At 43.0% G+C, this 23,957-nt stretch overlaps 1 long non-coding RNA gene across 1 annotated transcript; it reads right to left on the bottom strand.

The window, feature by feature from the left end:
* Window positions 1–436: 436 nt before the first annotated feature.
* Window positions 437–1,523, bottom strand: LOC130427004 (uncharacterized). Its single transcript, XR_008907257.1, has 3 exons — window positions 1,442–1,523; window positions 1,254–1,342; window positions 437–834 (listed from the first exon to the last, which is right to left on the bottom strand). It is a non-coding gene; the product is annotated as an uncharacterized LOC130427004 (long non-coding RNA).
* Window positions 1,524–23,957: the final 22,434 nt, after the last annotated feature.

Here is a 23,957-nt window from a genome sequence, read left to right on the forward strand (position 1 = left end):
TGACTGCCTTGCTATGATCAATCTCGCAAATCAGATATCTAACTAGGCTGGTTTCCTGTTACCAATCTCACCGATCATCATTTTAGTTCGTGAAAAAATAAAAATAAAATTGCCAGTACCTTAACCAAACCGAAAAGAAGATTGCCCAGAACTTCCCACCCCAAACTGAGGGCACCAATATTGCACAAATTTTGTAGATGTTTGTTGACAGAGCAATTCTTTCAAAAAGCCTGTGAAAATATTTGTCATAGAAATATTTTTGCGAGAGTTACAGCGCTATCAAATCTAGTCACACAACAGGAGCGAAGCCATGAAACAGACTTCTAGAGACAGTGAATGTACGCAAGGGTGGTAAAATAGTGTTAACTTTAATATTCAATGCATATATTCTTTTATTTAAGCTTTCACAAATATATTACACATAGCCAGACTTTATTATGCTGTAAGAATGTTAACTACGTTTCTAAAACCAAACACCATTCACAGGTTATCAATCAGAGTATGAAAATGATGTTTTCAACTCAAGCCACACACCTCACAGATATTAAACTCTTTTAAAGTAAAGAGAATAACCGTGACCTCTCTCTTCTCGACCCTAACACTTCAGTAAAAGCCATAAAGTGTGACTGAAGAGTCTAATTGGTTGCGAGTTACTTTCATTGTGCTCGGTGGGGCCATTTTCTCAGTGGTTGGTATTTGAAATAGCTCTGTAATGGAGCTCTTCCTGTAGCCATGTGACATTGAGAGTGGAACCGTGTGCAGTTCACTGCCTACAAGGCCGGCAAGTGCCAGAAACCATTTGTCCATCACAGCTGGGTCCAGAAAGTCGAACGTCTTTTCGAGAAATAAAGAAATTACATTTAACCACAGATAATGTACAGTAGCTTTCTTCATCTGCCTTACCCGAGAATTAACCATGCTTTTTTGTGGTACAAGTGTAGTAACCATGTTATTTTGGTGCATTTATTACTTAGGACAACACCATGGTTTTACTACAGTAACCATCGTTTACTATGGTTTTTACAAAAAACTTGGTTTTCAAAACCATGGATATTTTGTGATAACCATTGTTTTACTACAGCAACCATGTGATCTTGGTTTCAACCGTAGTAAAATTAAGTGAAAAATAAGTACATTTCTGTAAGGGTAAGTTATAATCCAATAAATATGACCTATAATCACGTGAAAGGTATATTCCAAAATGATATCCATTAAACCTAACACTATCGTGACCACCCTTGCCAATCCAGTACCTCAGAGATGATGTTTAGTAGGCTAACCCGGAAGTAAGCGTCGCGCTGGTTCGCTCGACCGAAAGCCTATGCATTTTCCCCATGGACTCCTGGAAGATCGCAAAAAATGAGCTCTATGATAAGGTTTATGATGTTTACATCTTTTGTCAATCATGATAATTTATACTAATGAACACCACACTTGTTACCTTTTGAAGCCGAAATACAATCAGAAGAAGTCAAAAGCTAACACGATGCTACAACCAGTAGGGTGACCGTATGAGACATTTCTCCCAGACGCGTCCTTGCCAGTCAACCGCATACGTCATCGAGGTTCTCACATTACAGTAATAAAAAGCGTTATAAAATTAACATTTAGCATAACTTAAGATGTATTATCATTGTTGTTCACTGTAGTCATTCTTACCTTGAAATATAACGGCTGCCTTTATAAAATAAAACCGACTCCTGGAAGCTGCAACTGAGAAATGGCTCATATGGTCACTCTAATAAACAGACTACACTTAAGGTCGCTCAATATCAACATCACCACCATCAAGCCTCCAACAACTCTTCCTATCTTTACTAAAAATGTATTTCTTGGTAAGTAATCGCTTCCACAATGAATCCGCATCAATGTTTAGAAAGATCTGTGCCCATGTTGCATTATTTGTGAGCTTTTTTGAAGATGTCAAACGTCCCCTCCAAAGGTAGTATTCCACTTAGCAACTTGTTTTCAACCGCCGTTTTTAAGGCTTAAAAAAATCACAATCAGGTTATAATTGGTGTGTTTTATGTTTATGAGCGACGTAACCTTGCATACAAAAGAATACATCTCTGAGCCCTATACACTTGTCTTAATGCAACTTTCACTGTATTTCTAGAAGTGTGTTTCATGGCTTAGCTCCCGCTGTGGGAGTGAACCCACGATGACCTCCTATTGTGCGGTTAGGGTTGTTAGCGCTGTAACTTCTGCAGAGTCCAGCATGCTTTCTCATTAGAAGCGGCACAGGAGGTTCAGAGTGGCCGTGGACTGTGACATCGCTGCCCACCGCCGGCGCGAGACCTCGGGCAAGGGCAGAGCTCATCAGGAGCTCTCCTGTGGAGATCCGGCAAACCGTTTCGGGTCGATACTCTGAGAGTAAAGCTAGCAGGTCACGGCAGAGGAGAATGCTGGTGGAATGAGCGTGGCGGGGAAGAGTAAAAAATCACTTGAGGATGATAAAGCCTGTTGAGAATATTCAGAGAAAGAGAGTAAGTGCAACACATAAACAAACATACGCATGCACTCCCACCCTAAATCCCCTTTTAATGTTCAGCAGAAACCAGTTAATCTCAATTTTAGACTAAAATGCTTTAAAACTAAAACACAGCTCCTGTTTTAGTGCAGTGGGTATTGATAATTTATGGCGATACCTGATCTGCCTTCTACAGTGCTGCTCCTTTCTGTGAGCACAATTGATTTATCATTCTCTATAGAGAGAAACAGAGCAAACAAAGCCAATCTTTCACAGCATCACACATATGCGCTCGGACATGAGCTGAGATAAACTCAAGCACAAGCTCTGTGTAAGCTTTGTCTGTGAAAAACTATATCAGTTAATCTGATAGTTAAAGTCACAAAATCAATAAACGAAAATCATTAAACCTAAATATGAGGTAAAGGAACACTCTAAAAATGGCTGGGTTATTTTTTAACCCATACCGCTGGGTTGAGTCCGTTGGGTTGTTTTGTTGGGTTATTTTTCCACATGTTAAACACTTTTTGGGTAGTTTTAGTTTTCAAGGTTTTGGGTTAAACCCGCTGGGTTAATGTGCTGGGTTGTTTCTGCTCACCGCTGGGTTGTTTGAAGAGTCTCGAGCGCTTACCGCCCTGAAGACGTTGAGTGTACTTCGCAACTTTCATTTTTATAAAGAACAAAGGGGCAAAGTCACTGGCTGGAGCAATTTAAAGCTAAGTTTTTTAAGTTTTAATTGAATATTTATTGAAATAAGCATAATTTTTAACGTTTTGCAAGGCAACGGTTTCTTAACTAACATTAGTGATGTAGTTTAGACGACCAGCAACTGTTACCTCAGATCACCATTACAGATAAATTGACATCGCATAGTCCTTTGAAGATGCGAATTAATAAAAATTTAGTGTACCCCATTACATGTAAGCTAAGTTATGAACTTTATTGAGAATTTAACAAAATTTGAGTCAAACCGGCGAGTGCCCCGCGAGCGCGGGCAAGCATTTACGGTTCAGGAACGCCTCTCTCGGTGTTCACTCTGGATATTAAGCGGCCAGTCAATTATATTGCTCCCTCTGTTTTAAACCAAACATTTCAAGGTTTGTGCACATATTAAAGAAAGACGAGCGTGGTAGTCTGAATTTAATGAGTTGATTTGCTGCACGTATGGTTTCTTAGTGTATTAAGTGTAATTCATAATGTATTATACATAATTTATATGTCTTTAGTTAGTTTTATTAATTGACATTTGTTGCTACATATTGTGGAGTATGTTTATTAGTCATTTATAATGTTATTTATAATGCTTGTTAATGTTTGATATTAAACATTTTTATTTATTATAATTAAACTGTTTTCTTTTAATTATGCAAATCTAAAAATATTGCTGTTACTGCACTCTAAAAAATGCTGGGTTATTTGTTTAACCCAACAGCTGGGTTGAGCCTGTTGGGTCATTTTGTTGGGTTATTTTCTTAGTGTTGGGTCATTTTTTGAGTAACCCAAACGCTGGGTTACCAGTCTGGTCCAATTGAGTGACAGTTGAGAGAGTAAACCCCTCCCACTCCTCTACGCATCAGACAAACTTTACCTTCGCGGGCATTTTGATCCACTTCATCTCGGAAAGCTGTTATTCGGAGAATAAAAGGTATGTTTTACGAGTTTTTAATGTATAAAACTATTACTGTAACAAAAAAAATGCAAAAGTATGCAAAATTCGGCTGTTCGCATTAGGTTTGAAAGTAACGTTACAATCTAGCTTCGTTAGCTTTGGATAGCTAGTCTGTAACGTTATGCCCACGTTGTTTCTAATTTACAGCTTTTTAATCATTTAAACTTCCTTTTTGGTGAACATTTCCTCTGAAATGTGTGACTTGTGAGAGGAATTTAGTTCAGTAACTTACGCAACTTGATATTAGTTTAAGGTCGACACGAGAGCGTCGTGTCAAAAGCAAACATCCAGCTCATTTTTTTTTTATAAATACCGCTAATGTTCGGTGACGGAACTTAGATTTAAGAGTCTTTTAGACGAGAATGTTGTTGTTAAGAACTCAAATACGTGATTTATATATAAACATAACGCCTCTTTGAGATTTTGTTAAGACGCTGTCGGAGGTGTGAGCTTCAGGCTGTCAGCGGTCGTGTCTCCGTGGAGAGCAGCTCTATCTCGGCCATTGCTTCGGGAATAGCCGCTGGCTCTTATAACGTTAGTGGTTAACAATGCGATATAATTAATTTTGGGTATATGAGACGAACAATTGTTGCTCTTTTTAGACTTATACTTATTCCCGAGTGTGTCGAATTAGTGAAGGGTTGTTTTAACGTTTATAATATTATTTTTTAAGACTGCATTTCGCTTTCTGTACTAGATCCCACTCTTCTTTTTTCCCCCACTGACAGGTTGCAGAATAACAGCTAATATTAATGGATCATTCTATTCAAGAGAATGTCTACTGGAACTTGGGTGTTTTCATAACAGGCTTAAAGGTAAACATTATTTAGGTAAAATGTTAATGTACTTCTTTATATGTTTATTATAATCCATTGTGCTCTGGGTAGGCCAGTTTACTTACATTCTTCTCTTGTCTCTTCTCTTGTCTCTTTTCTTGTCTCTTTATAGATGAACAAATTGATAAAGAAACCCTCCTGCTGGACATCCACTTCCAAAAGTGCACACCACACTGTTGTCTACAACTCCCAGGAAAAGAATCCTCTCTAGTAAGACTGCTCCATGGATATTTTAGGTTAAGCAGTGCTGAAACTGAAAGAACTAACACTATTTAAAATGTTTTGTGAGTTTATATGAAGAGGAAAGTTACGGTGTCCCTTTTTCACATCCATAACGCTTGTTTATTTCTTTTTTTATAGAAAACTTGTGCATAGACTTATATTTTATCATATAAATGAGGTTCTATCAACAAGGGTTTAGTAAAATACTTTTTATAGTGTTTTGAAGTGTTAAGTTGTCTAACTATTTATATTTACTTGTGCCACTTTAATAACCTTTTTAAATGTATGTTAAAATCTAAACTAATGTAATTTATTGAAGTTAATTTTCTTTAAATATGTATAAACATACATTTCATCAAAGTGTTTTATATGCCATTTTATTGTTCATTGAGCATAACATATTGCATGTTTTTATGAATTCCTTTTGTCTTGCATTTTGATCCTTAATAAAACTATTGATTCTTACTGATGCCTCGAGTATTTCTCTGATTTTGTTATTATTTTTAAACATTTCGGGTTTGTTTTAAACCATCAATGTAATTTTTAAGCAAAAGTTGATTTAAATAAAACAACCCAGCATGTTGGGTCAAAGATTTAACCCAACTGGCTGGGTTAAAATAACCCAACGCTGGGTTTGTCCATATTTGACCCAATGTTGGGTTACCAAAATAACCCAAATTGGGTTGTTTTAACCCAGCCTTTTTTTAGAGTGTGGGTGTAAAAGTTGACATTTTTATTAACAATTATTTTTACAGTCAAATAAAAATATTTTTCTTAAAAACAGATGTCAATTGTCTTGATTGACAATGAAGTACAGAATAAATTAAGAATAACCCAGCAAGAATAACCCAGAATTAAACACATGAATAGTTAAAATGACTACATTTTGGTTTTTTTCAATAACCCAGCATGCTGGGTTATCATGTGTAACCCAGTGTGCTGGGTTACTTTAACCCAGCATGTGTTCTGTCCAATATTTACCCAGCGCTGGGTTGCCAATTGGGTTGTTTTTAACCCAGCCATTTTTAGTGTGAAGTAAGCAACATCGTGTTAAGAGAGATTTGTCACAGAGAATGTCCATGAATGAATTTACTACAGAATTACCTGTGTGACACAGTTCTGCACGTGTGTAAGACAAAGCCAGGAACTGACGCCTGTTCAATTTACACTAGACTTGTGCCGCGTCTGAAATGGCATACTGTGACAGTACAGACTGAATTTGAATAAGTACCTACCTATTGGCCGATAAAACGTCTTGGTTACGTATGTAACCTCAGTTCCCTGATGGAGGGAACGAGACGTTGTGTCGAGAACGACAGATGGGGTTCGCCCTTGAGAACCAATCAACTCTGACTACTATAGAAAAGGCCAATGAAATTTGGCGAATGAAATTTGCATGCCGGGCTCCGCCCCCGGATATCCGGTATAAAAGGAAGCCGGCGTGCAGCATTCATTTACCTCTTGTTCTGAAGAGCCTGAGATCCTCTCACGACTGCAGCAGAATACGATACGTGTTTGTGGCATAAGGGACACAACGTCTCGTTCCCTCCATCAGGGAACTGAGGTTACATACGTAACCAAGACGTTCCCTTTCTGTCGGTCTCTCGACTCGTTGTGTCGAGAACGACAGATGGGGTTATCTATGGAAAACGCCACAAACGCTGTATCGCGTCACAATCTCAGCGAAGCGACGGTAACAAGCCTGGGCGTGTCAGCTCGACGCTTTCGTGAAACTTGTAACCTTCCAGTGTGGTGGTCGGGGGGTTCCAGAGCTTTCTGGGAGAAAGATGGGTACAGCCCTGACCGGTAACCTTTCACGGACGGGGCCTTAGCTCTCTACAGGCGAGAGGCCGTCCGGCTCGGTTTTGCACCGGGAAAAGCGCAACTCTTAATCAGAGAAGCGCTGCAGAGGCCACCTCCTACCCGTGGGGAGGAATATGGTGGAGATATGATATGGTCTCGTCCTTGGAGGAGAACGCATGGAAGGGGCGGACTGGGTAGTACCGCGAGGTGGAGGTCCACCTGGGGAAGCTCATGGGTTACCATGTGTGGGAACCATTGTCATGAGGGTATAACAGACGGAACAGCCCACGGTGGGGGTGTTACTGCGTCCGATAGCACAGGTCCGGTTAGAACTATCTGTGATAGGTCATAAGGTTTCCCGGCCTAAGGGGGAAGGCTGCTCTGCCCAGCCAACCCCCAGGAGGTGCTTGCTTAGTGATGGATGGAATGCCTGTTCTTAACCAGAGTCTGGGTAAGAAGGAAGGTTGGTGAGGTACCAATTTTCTTAGCCATGTGTTTGGGTAAGAAGAAAAGGGTAGATAGCACACTGACCCAACCTCTTGGAGGGTGGGAAGGTGCTTTCGCAGGCATACGCCCCCCCGGATGCCAGTCCTACATGTCGCCACGCAGGACGTGGGCTGACACCGGGTTTACGCGAAGGTTGTTAACCCTTGCGAAGGTGTTTGTGCGTAGCCCAACCCGTAGCTCTACAGATGTCTGCTAGAGAGGTGCTTCTGCCAGTGCCCAGGAGGTGGCTAAACTCCGGTGGAGTGAGCCCACACTGCCAATGGGCATGGGAGATTCTGAGATCAAAATGCCGTCGTAACGGCATTCACGACCCAGTGCGCCAGACTCTGCTTGGAGACAGCCTTCCCCTTCTGCTGTCCTCCAACACAAACTAGGAGCTGGTCAGAGCTACTGAAGCTCTGCGTGCGGTCCAGGACACAACACGGATGGGGTTGGGTCTTCCTCCCCAGTGGGGAGCGCCTGCAAGTCCACCACTTGGTCCTCGAAGGGAGAAGTGGGAACTTTGGGCACGTATCCGGGCCTGGGTCTCAAGATAACGTGAGAATACCAGGGCCGAATTTAAGGCAATCCGGTGACACAGAGAATGCTTGGAGGTCCCCTACCCTCTTGACGGAAGCGAGCACCAACAGGAGGGCTGTCTTACTCCGGTGAGGAAGATCGGAACCTCTGAGGGGCTCTCAAGAGGGTATGGAGCGGAGATGAGGCGGATTCCGCCCTCTCGCGCCCGTTAGGAACCTGGTGATCAGGTCGAGTTGCCCTAGAAACTTTCCATCAACTGAGTCGTGATGAGTGGCGATAGCGACTACATACACTTCAGTTTGGAGGGGAGATGTTAGTCTCCAGTCTCGTGAGAAGGGGAACACAATCCTGATCAAGCACCTCAGTGGGTCTTTTCTCGTTGAGAGAGAGAGACACCAGGACGAGAAGAGGCGCCGTCTAGAGGCGTGTGACCGCCTAGTAGATGGGGCCCTAGCCTGGGTGATGGTCTCAGCCATAGAGGGGGAGTAGCCATCTCAGGATTTTCTCGTCCTGTCTAGAGACCAGACATGGGTGTTCCAGAGGTCTGATCTGGGATGCCAGAACGTGTCCTTGCCCTGAGAGAGCAGGTCCTCTGTCAGGGGAATGGTTCAGGGGAAGTCGCTGTTCAGAGCATCAACTCTGAAGCCAAGTGCGGTTAGACAAGTGTGGTGTAACCAATACACTTGGTGCTCCTCTTCCCTGACCTTGCACAGTGTTTGTGCAAGGAGGCTCCTGGGGGGGGAAGGTGTGCTTCCGCCCGTCCCGTGGTCAGCTGTGCGCCAGGGCATCCGTGCCGAGGGGGGCCTCGGTCAGGGAGTACCAAAGCAGACAATGGGTGGTGTCATGGGAGGCAAAGAGGTCTATCTGTGCCTGTCCGAACAACACCCAAAATGAGCTGGACCGGGGGTGGAGTCGCCACTCTCCGCAAGGCGTATACTGACGAGAGAGCGTGTCGGCTGTCTGGTTCAGTCTGCCTGGGATGTGTGTGGCCCACAGGGAGCGGATCACCTGCTAACTCCACAGGAGGAGGCGTCGGGCAAGTTGTGTTAGTTACCGTGAGCGTACACCACTCTAGGCAATTGCACAGCGCAGACGGGGGCCCGTCCAGCGCCCCGCGTCTGCGTGCCCGTTGCACACTGCACCCCACCCCTGCAGCGAGGCGTCCGTCGTCACCACGACGTGCCTCGTAACCTGCCCGAGGGGAATCCCCGCCCGGAGGAAGGTCATGGAAGACCAAGGGGTTAGGGTGCGTCGGCAGCAGGGCGTCATCACCATGCGCCTGCTGCCGGTGTGCCACGCTGTCCTCGGAACTTGACTCTGTGGCCAGTGTTGAAGCGGTCTCATGTGCATCAGCCCGAGGGGTCTTACCCCCGCGGAGGATGCCATGTGTCCCAGGAGCCTCCAGTTCCAACACTGACTGGGCACGTGCTGCGGACAGCTGTGCCGTCATGGTGACAGAGTTTGGTTCCATACCGAGAAAGAGGATGCTCTGCACTGGGGAGAGTTTGCTCTTTTCTCGGTTGACCTGAAATCCCAATCGATCTAGATGCCGGAGCACCAGGTCCCTCTGTGTACAGAACAGATCTCACGAGTGTTTGCCAGTCGTCGAGATAGTTCAGGGACAGACCGAAAGGGAGGACTCTGTACTGATATGCCCACCCCTCGAACTCGAACCATGGGAACGGGGCAGTGTCGAGGGGATCGAGACATTAGAGTAAGCGTCCTTCAGGTCGATTGCCACAAACCAATCCTGACACCTGATAGATGTCAGGATGCGCCTCTGCGTGAGCATCTGAACGGCAACTCGTGAAGATGCTTGTTCAGGGTACGCAGACCTATGGCAACCCGCCATCTTTCTAGGGAATGATGAAGTGCAGGTTGTGACCCACTGAACGTCTTGATTTTGGACGAACTCGATGCCTGTTTTGCCAGAAATCTCTGGGAAACTGGATCGAGTAACCAAGACGGACCACCCGCATTAGCCAGCGAGACAGTGTGGGCAGCTCTTGAGCTCCCAGGGACTGTACAGGGTGACCAAGGGGGCAGTCTGCTTCATCATTTCCACAGGGGTGGTTCGTCGGCTGGCGGAGGTAACCATCTGTCGCGGGGGGTCCCCGGAGGGAAGGATGGCTCCGCCTTTTTACCTGCCTGGCGGGACAATGGCACGCACTGTCGGTTTGAGAGTGGTGACAACTGTCGTATGTGTACGACCTCATGCCTCGCCAGGGCGTGAGGTCGGTTCGCCGAGCACAGTCCAGTGGAGTGTGGGATCGGCTGCAAGTACACCCGGGGAGACCGAAAAACTCTGTGAGTAAGTGGGCGCCAGGCCCTGAAAAGGGCCCGGCTTTGGTGACGAGGCAGGAGTCGTCACGTGCCGACCGATCAGAGGCGTGGCTGTGATGGTTCGGGCCCGATGTTGTTCTCCCTGGAGTCTTCCCGTCAGTGTCCATTCTCGTGAGAAGTTTGCTGACGGGGTGGAGGTTTCCCCCCTCGACCTCTGCTTCCGGGGTGCCGCCTGTGGGGGCACAGGAACCGGAATCGATGTCGAAGGGGTCCTGGGTTGCAGGGAAGCAGACGTCACGCGGGATCTCGGAGGCCTTCAGGCGGCCGAGTCGCGGTGAGAAAAATGTGGTTAATTGCCACTGTCTGCTTCACCGTCAAAAACTGCTGAGCGCAGTCCTCGACGGTCTTTACCAACAACCCACCCTGCGAGATGAGTGTATCAAGAAAGCGGACTTCCTTGGTATCACTCTTCTGCACAAGGTATAGCCGGGGGTGTCTCTCCTGGACCACTACCGTGGACATCGTCCGACCCAGGGCCCGTGCCGCCGCCTTAGTCACCCGTAGAGCGCTGTCAGCGGCGGCACGGAGATCCTGCATTATACCCAGGTCGGTCTTACCCTCGTGGGGCTCTCTCAACGCCTTGGCCTGGCGGACCTGCAGGATGGCCATGGCGAAGAGAGAGGAGGCAGCCTTGTCCGCGGCATCGCAAGCCCTCGACACCAGTGATGCCGAAGTCTTACGTGCTTTGGACCGTAGGCGTGGCCGATTCCCCCCAGGTGGTAGCCGTCCGCGGCACAGGTGCACCGCGGGCGGACGTTCCACTCGGGGGATCTCGACGCAGTCCTTGGCTGCCCCACCATCGAGGGAAGTAAGGGAGGTGGAGCTGGTTTTCACTGGAGCGGTCCGAGAGTGGAGCGCTCCAAGTTTTACACAGCTCCTCATGCACCTCCGGAACCCCGGGTTAGCATGAATGACATTTCTGCTTCCTCCTAACTCGACCGCTGGGGGTGGAGCTCGGATTCGTCAGAGTCGGATGTCAGTCTCCCTCCGATGCTGCGAGCGACATCTCATCTACGTCACACATCGTTCCCGATGTGTGTGCGTGAGAATCCGGACGGTATGCCACCGCCGTTTGGGGAACGTTCAGAAGAGCGTATCGGGGTGCGATCGGCCCGTGAGCACTTAGCTGGCGGGTTTACGTTCGCAGAGTTCCCCATATCACTAACGCTGCTAACGTGGGTGGTCATCGGGGCCGTAGCCACAGATGTCACTGCTCGGGTAGCAGACGAAATGGTGGCTGGTTCCCGTAGGAAGACAGCCACCCGTGACCGCAACTTCTGAATGACAATCTGCCCGCAGTGCGCGCAGATGTGTCAACGAACGCTGCTTCAGTGTGCTGGACGCCCACACACCTAATGCAGCGATCGTGTCAGTCCCCTGCCGCACCCAAGAGAACAGCGGGACATGTCGTTCTCGATGTGTGTGCGTGAGAATCCGGACGGTATGCCACCGCCGGTTGGGGAACGTTCAGAAAAGCGAATCGGGGTGCGATCGGCCCGTGAGCACTTAGCTGGCGGGTTTACGTTCGCAGAGTTCCCCATATCACTAACGCTGCTAACATGGGTGGTCATCAGGGCCGTAGCCACAGATGTCACAGCCCTGGTAGCAAACGAAATGGTGGCTGGTTCCCGTAGGAAGACAGCCACCCGTGACCGCAACTTCTGAATGACAATCTACCCGCAGTGCGGGCAGATGTGTCAACGAACGCTGCTTCAGTGTGCTGGACGCCCACACACCTAATGCAGCGATCGTATCCATTCCTTTCCGCACCAAAGAGAACAGCCGCGCTGGAGAATGCTCAGTCAGTCCTGAAAAGGACTTTTAGATAAATCTCACACCCTCGGAACTGCCGAGACGCCCAGGGGAAGGTCGCTGCAGGTAGGGACGATCCGCTGCTACACGTCGTAGATCCGGCAGTAGAAGAAGACGAAGAATTCATTGAATTCGTTCAGTTCGTAGTCATGAGCGAAGGCTCTGAAGAACAAAAGGTAAATGAATGCTGCACGCCGGCTTCCTTTTATACCGGATATCCGGGGGCGGAGCCCGGCATGCAAATTTCATTCGCCAAATTTCATTGGCCTTTTCTATAGTAGTCAGAGTTGATTGGTTCTCAAGGGCGAACCCCATCTGTCGTTCTCGACACAACGTCGAGAGACCGACAGAAAGGGAACGTACGTTCTTGTAGGAGTTGTATGAATACGTTTCGGAAACACTGCGTCCGCCATGTTTTATGGTCATAGTTGGCATTCCTTTTAGGAGATCAGATTTGAGATCAGATTTTTTTGGTCAGCTGCTGAAATGGGCAAATTTGATTTCATCAGCAATAAGCAGGATGGATGTGTCCTATAAACACTCAAATGTATTTGTTACTAATATACTGAACCTTCTGTTCATATTTTACTAAAACCTTGATTCAAAGCATCAAAAATATCAGTCATTGCACAAGTTTTCTATTTTAAAAAGGGAAATATACATGCGTTATGGATTTGACAATAAAAGGAAGGAATTAGACGGGAACCGGCAAACATTTACACATTTAATAACAGGACAACAAACTAAGACAGCCGGCAGCCCATCACGGACGACTTCCGGCAAATAAAACAAACCACAACTGAAATCAAGGCCTGGTCCTCTCTCATCGACTGTCCGGTCGCTCGTTCTCTTAAGCTCCTGATCTCCTCCGTGATACGAGACTGGTGCGCATACAGCTGACGCTCATTAACACTTACTAACCTGCCTCGATTCACGTTCTCGCCCTGTCTACTCCACTACACGTACTATGCAGGATTTCTGTGAAAAAAATGCACAAACCAGAGGCAAAAATACCCAACAAATGGAGAAGGGATGTCTCTTTATTGAACATAAAATAGTTGATTTATTAGAAATTTATTCTGTCCATTCATGGGGAATATGAGCCGTCATGGATGTGACAATCTTGAAAATGGCACCAATGCTTTAAAAAACACAAAAACCTCACATTGGAATTTGAACCACAAAATGTTGACGTCAGTAAAGTTAAAACCTTAATATGTAAAAACAAGGCTTACATTTGCATGGGGTTGCCCTAATACATAGTAAAAGGTGTAAAATCAGCTATTGTCATTACTATTTCGATATGTTAAAAGAGAACACAGTTGCCACAAAGGTTATGGAAGCCTTAAAAAAAAGAAATGAATAAGATTAACTAAAATCTATTCATTCTCCCCAGAAGACACAATTTTCTTTTAGCTTGTAATTTTCACGATTGTTAACTCCTTTAAATTAAAGGTGTAAGGTTTGATTCACATACACAGTGTTCTAACAGAGGTTTTATGGACGAAGAGATGGTCAAATTGGAAACAAGTAAAAGAAGACTGATTAAAATACAACAGTTGCTCTGGGGTGAAGACAGCTTCATTATCGAGTTTTACAGAAATATTTCTCTCAGCAACACAAACTACACTTACGGCATTCATATCATCCCAAAAGAGCAAAAATGCATGTCTTGCCCTCATGAAGGAATCTATACAGACAGCAGAGAGGAAAACAAAGTCTCCATTCACAGGGAACAAAAAATCCAGATAAGTCAATGAGGCCCTAAACATCATCAATGTGATTGTATTTGATCGGCTAACTGTGCGCTATACGGACAATGCAAGAGATAGTCACATCTTGTATTTTCTAGGGAACAGGCTTGTGTCATGATAAATCAATATTAAAGCCATGGATTTGGAAAATAACAAAACTGTTGCTATAGACTGTTTCATCAGATGCATTCGCGCTTGACCCCAGGTAATCTTACAGTTTTTTTTTAGTGTCAAATAATATAACTATTTATATTTTATTAAATTAACAGTATGTTGATATTCATTTGTATTCAAGGCAGGCAGGTCTGGGTGAGAGCTGAACGCATGTTCTATGTTATGACAGATTGTTCAACCTAAGGACTAATGACTTGAGACGTTGAGACGCAGCACCGTGGGTGGAATTGTGTAGATTAAGAGGCAGTAATATTATAATAAGTCACATCAGGAGCAAAATCTGAACAGCTCGATTTCTCACATCCTTGCAGAGAATGGCTTTCCAAAACAAAGTTACTGGAATCTTGTTTTTCATTTTTTCTGGGTTGCTGGATGCACCGGGGACCCGATTATAGCACTTAAACACAGAAAAGTTTGACGTTCATGCAAATGGGTCCTTTAATAAAAACTTTATGGATAAGTAAACAATATGCAACAATAAATGTATGCTCTAAATCGCAATCACATGAACCTACCCTTCTGGTATCTGCTTCATAAAAAACAATAAATTGGGAATAAAAATGTGCAAATTAAATAGTTATTTTAAGTTAAACAAACAAATTTTTGGCAGAATGATCACATCATAATTGTATTTGATTATGTTACAAACTGCATCATAGAAGCCACTATAATGTATCTCTATGCATTTCTACGACAAATAAAGTAAATTAGTAATATTTGGAGATGCTGCTATTCAATGCATTCAGAATTTACATAGCTGACCACAATATACAGTATATTGCAAAAATAGCATGAATAGTATGCTGTAGTAAAACCTGACCTTCCATACTGGCTTTGTGCAATGGATTAAAATGGTTAGAATGCTTCCTCTGAAAATATTTACTTCACATGGACACACACACACACCACTTATCCATACTGAGAACAAGCTACACAACTACAGCACACTGAAGCTGATGGAGAAGAATTCATTTAGGAGGCCATGAAATGAGAAATTTCACCGCTTGACTGGCCACAAGGCACAATCCAATCACAGCGCACATTAACAGTAACGTGGAGTTATGCAGATGAAGCGACCTTTCCCATCAACCCTGTTTGCCAGACCACAAGCTGCCTCCACAGCACCAACACAGAGATTAGCACAGAGATGAAATAATTCTGGTTGAATTTGGCCCGAAACTCCACATACATTTTAAAATGCCAGGCCAACCCACAAAGCGGATGTAAACAATGAGCTGAATAAATGTACAGTAATACAACGGTTAAATTGCTTTTACATTGTAATTAAATCAAATGTGTGATAATGCCATTCTTCTTTTAAAACGCGTCTTGGGTATAGAGAGATGTATGGCTTAATATTTGAACAATGTCATTGACTTTATAAATGTGAAATTAAAAAACAGTGTCTGACATCTGTCATTGTATTCATAAACTTTGAAAACATATTTTTACTATTCTATATTAATTTTGGTTATTAATCTCTGTTGTATTGTTTCTGACCAATTTATGAACCTTTTTGAAAATACACCAAATAGCGGATTTATTTATTTTCTTTATTATTTTAGCATTATTTCTTATATATTTTTTATCCTACGGTTCCTTTTATTTACTGAATAACTGAATAACTGATTAGCGTCTCTGTGTTCAGTTTGGCTGCATGTGCGCCCCACTATTTTACATCATCGAAAAAGAACATGGTGGCCTCCTTAGGTTACGGTTTTTCTCGATTGCTTACACACAATTCATGAAACAATTCACCATTTTCTGACAACTATAAACACATTCTCAGAACAACACACTAACTTGTACAAACCCCACACAAAAACAGCATCAGTTTGCAATGATTGAACCATGTTCTCATTCAGAAAACAAAAACACACAATATAATGAACTGAATTGTCAAGATGTAAACTCAAATATTACACATTTATCCATCAGTAAACATTCAATAGCAAAACTGATGACACACCAATCAGAATCTCTGGATAATATCAATAGGAGCAATTGTGCAAACTAGAATCATCTACTGGGCTTTATACTACTGACTGTTACCATACATGTGTATACATGTGTATAAATGTGTATTTGTAGACTTTCTTACCTGTTCTGTATTTCTGCAGAAAACAGTAGACTTTTACGAAATTGGGCCAAAGGTGCAGAGGATGCCATATTTTTAACAATGCCTTCAATTGACAAATCACTTAACTGTTTTGTTTCCTTTATCTTCTCTGCAAGTCGCCTGAATGTAAATGTCATTTGTGCTGTTGTATACTGTATTGTGTTGCATGACCAGTTCATATTGTTCTGTGCTGTTTTTACTTTTCTTGTCTTGTAAGATCATCTTCATCTACTTCACAGTAGTGTAATGTTTTATTTTCATTTTTTCCTATTCATTCTTACATTTTGCTCAATCTACACTCTTTTATGTTGTATATTCTAAGAAACACTAAAATGTCAAATTATTCTTGAATCCCAAGAAGGAGGTTTTAGTAACAGTGTTTTCAATTGATCTTACCAGTGTCTAAGACTATGTTGCAATAGGTTGGTTTCACGTGACGTCACGATGCTGCATCGTGAGAGCGCGAAATTCAGATGGAGGGCAGGAAGTAAAATAGTTGAGGATCTGCCAGTGCCGTCTGAAAAAATGCCAATGTTTTGTGTAGTTTACGGCTGCTCCAATCGTTCAAACAGAGAAAAGGATTTTACAGAGTACCAAAGATTGTCACTCATAAATGTGAGAAATGTAAAAAGTTCACAGAACAACGCCGTAAAAAGTGGATTTTTAACGAACTTCTGCGGTCGGGAGGAGCAGAGTCTGTTAATGCCCGTGTGTGCGACCACTTCGTCGGAGGTTATGTTATATAGCCAAATTGTTTTTTGTGTCTGTGTTTATATAGCATTCGGTTTTCGTTAAATGCTCTTTACTTAGTAATTATTATAAAGTTAACGGTAGTCTAATATGCAGTTCATTTGGGCTTTTTTGACTGCCCTAGCGCTTTGGGTGACGTTGAGTCGGTAGATTGGGCTCCGACGGTCAACCTAAGGTCCCCAAAAACTAAACCCAAATCAGAGGCATCTCTCAAACGAGAGCAGAGGATGACGCTCAAGGAAGACCAACAAAGACGGTCGAAATGTGCAGAGGCTATGTTGGATCTCCAACAGACAGATGAGAGCCAGGATCTGACACAGACAGCCGAAAGTTCCGAACCGAAGCAGCGTGACTAGTGACCAGTGGATAAAAGTATTACACTTGTGTAAAACTAGTGACGAGGGCTAGTGACTAGTCCAATTGTACTGGCTATATGTATTATATGTAATGAAATGGAATCTAATCTGTTATTGCACACCATGTTCTTATTATAACAATTGTTGAAAAATCTAATATTGTAAATAAACCACCATTTATAATTCTGTCTTCTCAATGGCATTTAATGTTTGCATTTATATTAAACAACAGCCAGAACTTACAAAGACCACACTTATAACAATAGTCAAAATGATAGATAGTTGGTGATGTCAACAGCATCCACTGTTGGCAAATCTTCAAGTTCGACATAAAAGCTCAATCATCTTCACGAGTAACGGGTCACGACCAACATATCTGTTTACTAACTCCTTGTATATTTTGCTTGAAACTGGTCCTAATTTCATACAATACGGACTCTCCGCAACGGTTTCCTCCATAGACGTATTCTCCATATTTACTTCCTGCCCTCCATCTGAAATCGCCCCGCCTTCGAGCGTCATCATAATCACGTGACTGAAACCCAGCTATTGGGGGTTTTTAAGGACTTGTGTATCATGTTTGGGGGGAAAGTTTGGTTTGTCAGGCAAGTTTGAATGGTTTTAAACGGAGAGCTTCATTTTGACCCGAAAAATTTTGGTTGACAAGTTATGGAACTCAGAGAAAAGGAGCCATAATTTAAAGGCCACATTCCCCATGATCCCATTTTTCAACCTTTAGTTAGTGTGTAATGTTGCTGTTAGAGCATAAACAAAAGCTTTAAAATGATAAAGCTCAAAGTTTAGTGCCAAGCGAGACATTGTCTTTAACAGAATTTGCTTTTCAAGGAATACAGAGAACAGCTAGATCAGACTGCAGCCCTTTACTTCCTGGGTAAATGATGTCACTATTCCGAGTGCTTTTAATATTTTCTAAAAAGGGGCGGGCCTTCCTTAGAGAAGAGGAAGAGATGCTGGAGTAGTGTTTGGTTATCAGAGATTGTAAACATTTGACTGAGCTACGCGCTAAAATAGTTTAACTTTCATCACAGTCCTACAGCTGGTAATAAGAGTTCAGCTGCACACATTGTAACCAACGCTCAAATAACAGATTCCATGACTTTAACATCGGCTGTGGAAGCTGTTCTGTGTAATACACTGATATTGTGTGTGCGTGTACATCTGAAAAACACTTCTATGAAACGTACTTTGAAGTCCTGCTTGCAAATGTCTGCTGGTCAATCTGCTTGTTTCATTATCCAACTCGGGTCCAATATAAAAACGCAAAACTAACGCTTCTGTTATTAGTGTTAATTAAAATAACAGTCTGACTCCATTCGGTCCGGTGTCATGTCCCTTGCCATAGTAGGAAAAATATTGCGATCTCTAACAAAGACTGACGTTTGCACATGCACTAGCAGACCTCCATTACACTTCGATGGATACGCATGTTTTTAACTGATGAAGTGAAGTAGACGCCATTGTTACTTATTATTGCTAAAAGCCAAAGTTTATGAATACACATGCACAGAGAAGGTGATCGACCAATCACAACAGCCTGAGAAGAGGAAGGTCGCTGATTTGATATGGGTGTGATATCTTCACACACACACACTCCTAGCAGGGAACCAATCACGACAGACCTGGTCAGCTCTACCATCAGAGCGTTTCGGAGGTAGGGACTTTATAGACCGGAAGAAATCCAGTCGTTTTGTTAGAAGAGGGACAGCGGTTAACAATAGACTTAATTATGTAAAGTAAAAAGCATTTTTTGAAATGAGAAACATGAACATCCATTGTTAAACACCCCAAAAATATAATCAAAGGCTCTAAAACAGCTGAAGACTGGGTCCTTTAAGCACTCGAGAAAAACTGTACAACGTATTAAGCCATACATCTCCATATACCCTGAGTTCCCTGTAAAACACACTGAGCTTGTTGCTACATTACTTACATACCCTATTTTGTGTGAAAAATGCTTCAATCAAGTGATTACACAAAATGACATCATACATATGCGCATCTGACACTAAGGGGAGACATCATGTCTACCGTCTCAGGATCCATACTAGCTAAACAAGCCTTCATTGCTCAACCAGCTTCACCAAGCAGCTAGGCCAGCATCAATTCGGCATAAACTAGCCTGAACCAGATAGCAGTTCCATAAAGAACCTTCAACATCTGAAGCACCTTTTTGTTTCACGGAAGGTTCTTTGTGACGAAAAAAGGTTCTTCAGATTATAAACAAGTAAGAAAGAGATGGTTCTTTAAAGAACCTTTGACTGAATTCTTCTTTGACGGAACCAAAAATGATTCTTCTATGACATCGCTGTGAAGAACCTTTTAGGCACCCTTATTTTTAAGAGTGTAGAGAAGGTTGCTGCCCACAGTTTGTGAGGTTCACTTTCATGTATTGCTGCTCTCTCGTCTCTCTGAGGTAACAGAAGCATGGTGCCTCATCAGAGATGGTTTCCCAACACTGTCTCTCCCTCTGTGTCTTCATGACGCAAAGTCTCTCACCAGCCCTCCCAGCCAATCAACACGTTCAGATTGACTTCGAAAACAGTTACACTGGGCCCAACCTTGAACCTTGCAGCACAACTCCTCACTAAGGGGAGATGAAAAGTGCAATTTATTTTCTTTTCCCTGTCCTCGCTCCCTTGCTTTTAACAAAGCTTCAAAGCAGCCTTGTCTGTTCTTTCTCTCTCTCTCTCCTCATGAGGTGTGAGATTAAGAAGAGGTGCCGTTTATCAAATGTCTTGGAATGTATTATTGAAATGATTTGGAACAGGACACAAAGAAGTTGACCTCACTTCAGTTGGGTGAACTTTGGGCACGGTTGAATGCCCTCAGCACACTCAGACAAAGCTCCATCAATATTTAATCAAGCAAGATTGCAAACGTCTCATAGAGTTTAAGATGGACAAAACATGGAGGTTGGTGAATGAGATATGTTTTGTATAAGCATAATGAGCTTATTCATACATATGTTATTCAAGTTTGCACTGCGGTTCAGGTGCAGCTTTATAAAAGTGTTCAGATCCCATTCAGTACATGTTTTACAAAATGCATGATGGGATTGTTTTTTCCTGAAGGAATGGGTTGTCCTTGGCAGATATTTCCATCTGAGCTTTATCCACTCTGCTTCAAATCAACATATCTTTTCTGGGCCTCTCACCTCATCTTCTCACTCTTTACAGACAGATGCACGCATACGTGTCCAGACATGCACCAATTTACTCACTGGTACCTGCCTCTGACTCATGCACACACTCATGTGCAGTGTTGCCTACAAACTTGAGACCTGGACAGCTCTGTCAGTCAGAGTAATGGGAGGTGATTAGGCATACAATGATCCCGTTACAGTTGGAGAATGTGAGGATGTGTGAGGACCCCCTGAGAAACAGACACAGACTTCCCAGTCTCGTCCTCGGACTATCCCCACCCACCCAAGGATTCCTTCCCAGCCCAGTCCACCCCATGTGAACTTTATGCTTCCCCCTCGTTAATTATATTTATTATTCCATCCTTGTCCATTTCTTGTTTATGCCTGCTTGCCATTGTTGATGTTTGCCATGTTCTCCTGGTTTTGTCTCGGTTTGTCAAGTCTTGTCGCTAGTGTTTCCCCTTGGGGTATACCTGGGGGCGTTCCTTAAGGGGGGGTTCTGTCATGATTCTGCCTCGTCTACTCATAGTTTCTTTGCCCTGTGGCAGAATCCTATCAGACCCACTTGTTTAGTGTGAGAGAGATATGGCATTGTTGTTTTTTGGCGTGCTATGCGTTCTCTCGGGTCCCGTCTTTGTCCCCGCCCTCTCGTTTCCTCATTATTGATTGTAAATTATTTCATGTCTGGCACCTGTTCCCTGATTTTCTCCCTATTTAATCCCTCGGGTTCTCTGCCTTGTTTGGTACATTTTGTTAGTTACCCTGCCAAGAGATTTATGATGTCTGGTCATCCATCTCTAATAGTTGAAATCTTACTCATAGTCAAGTCCTGTATAGTTTGTCAAGTGTTATTTGTAGTCTAGTTTAGTCAGAGTTTATTGTTCCTGCCCTGTGTATGTTTATATTGCATACTTCATAAATCAGTTTCAAACCATCTCCAAATCCAGCATTATTTCCATATTATATTGTTTATATAACATTCATCACCCAAATGCAGTGAACAAATAAACACCTGAACTTCGCAAATGTATACTCTCTCTCTCTCTCGCTCTCTCTCCTAAACACAAGTGGAAGTGACAAGTTGACCATGTTAAGCATGAGAAGACAGCACGTTTAACATTGTAAAGAAGTCAGAATGTATGATACATCGTTGCAGGGCCGCTTTGAAAGAGAAATGGTCAAAATGGGTACTTGGTGGTTGTCAGTGTCTTTGTCTTTCTCCTGCTTTGAGACTATTGTCAACTATCCTCTAATTATTTAGAGGAACTATGTGATTCGAGGTTTTCAGGCTGTTACAAACCTTATATGTCACACACTGCCTAACAAATGTTCCAACAACTGCAGAAGGCAATACTTGAATGCCTGATTTGCAGAGAAATTTGATTGATTAGCTCTTCCCGTTATCGTTCTCTAATTGAAAGATTCATATTCATAATGAACATACTTTGTGCTTAGAATTAATAAAGTGCACAGATAAATTGTTTATAAAAACACTACAATATTTCATAAACAAACAATAGCAATATAAGAGAAATCGGTGTGACTTAGACTGACCAATAAGTCTGAATGTTTAATTTGCTTTAAAATAATCCAAATACAGTGCATATGACTGAAATATTTTCCACTACTATTTAGTCACCACATTAGTCTCACATTAAGTTGTACATTCTGAAAACAGAAAAAAAGACATACAAATAAATAGTAAAAAAAAGGTTTAGCAGTGCAGCTCAGCACAGCCTTGTTGCAGTAGATGAACTTAAAGACTCATGAAAGAGGTCGGCCATGCAAGCTGTGAGTTCTGTAATACAAATTGTCACTGTTACTTGCAGCATTTCTGAACAGAAACAAACATGACACCAATTAATTGTAAGGCTCTTAAGGGCAGTGTACCTTCAAAAGGCACTACACCTTGAAACCTAGAGGTCCGAAAGAAGGGGATATAGAAAGAAATAAAGAAAAGACAGAGAGAAAGATGAGGGGGAGGTATCAGCAGCATAGAGTATTTAAGAGCCAATTTCCCACAGTGATTCCATTAAAACTCTCCAATGTGGCAATTATAGCATGAAGTGAAAAACGTCCTACCTCATTAGGTGTCGATGTGTGGGTGTGAGTCTGGTCAGCAGTGATGAAGTGTGTGTGTGCGTGTCCTTGTTTATATATCCCGGTGGGGACCTAAACCTGAATGCACACCAACTCATGGGGACTCGCGTCACCGTGGGGAGCAATATTGAGTTCCACATGGGCAGAAAAGCTTGAAAATCATACAGAACAATATTTTTTGAAAATCTAAAAATGCAAAAAGTTTTCTATGATCTTTTAAAAATCATTACGCCTCTGATCTGTCAACACGGAGATAATAAACCAGACATTGTGTGTGCGTGTTTGTATGTGCGCGTGTGTGCGTTTGCGTGTGCGTGAGAGAGACATCTGAATAAGGAAAGCACAATGAAGGCAGAAGTATATATTCAGGTTGACACAGTATCTACTGATAACACCATCAGAAAAACATGATGTAGTTAAGTAGGCGGGACGAGACCATGAGTCGAGGCCAGTGAGTGAGTGATAATGAGCGTCAGCTGTATGCGCACCGGTCACGGAGGAGATCGGGAGCATAAGAGGACGAGCGACTGGACCGTCAATGAGAGAGGACCAGGCCTGGATTTAAGTTGTGTTTTTTGTTATTCGCCGGCAGTAGTCCTTGAGGGGCTGCCGGACGTCTTTTTACTTTGTTGTTCTTTTAATAAATGTTTAAATGTTTGCCGGTTCCGTCTCCTTCCTTCCTTTTATTGAACTGTATTACACATGACCTACCCTTCAGGAAATGACAAAACATATGTGTACTGTTTTAGAAATGACATATTTATAGGGTAACTGTGTATATTTCAGTTTGTTAATTACCAATGAACTACGTCTAATGCGTCAGAGGTCATGTTTGAAACTGTACCTGCATCTATAAAACGTGAGCAACATACTTCGCCCTGGTGTTTTTCAAAAGACTCATATTAAAGAACTTAAATGAATCTTTACACCCGTTCAGGAGTAATAATCAAGGAAGTTTGCTGCCGTAACAAAAGGCGCTGCTGGGGACTATTTTCTCCCTTCTGCTGCGGCCATGTTACCGCATCAAACTTCCTTGATTATTACGCCGTAATGGGAGTGTATTTCCTAATCATATCGGCCTAGAAAATCGCAACTTTTCATTTTCCGCCTGTTTTAGTACACAATATAAGAACAGAAGAGTCAAGTTTTAAATAGGAAAAAAAAGAAAACTCTTTGGTCATTTTTCAACGCGATGCTACTGGTCTAATTGGATTCAATGATCTATGCTAAGCTATGCTAAAAGTGCTCTCGCCAGACCAGGAGATCGTCTGAATAGATTCCAAAACGGTAAAACTCAATTTATTAACTCTGAATGAACATAATTCCCAAAAAAGTTGAGTGTTCCTTCTTGGTCAACCAA

The sequence above is a fragment of the Triplophysa dalaica genome, chromosome 7 (assembly GCF_015846415.1).
Source record: "Triplophysa dalaica isolate WHDGS20190420 chromosome 7, ASM1584641v1, whole genome shotgun sequence".
Taxonomy (NCBI): domain Eukaryota; kingdom Metazoa; phylum Chordata; class Actinopteri; order Cypriniformes; family Nemacheilidae; genus Triplophysa; species Triplophysa dalaica.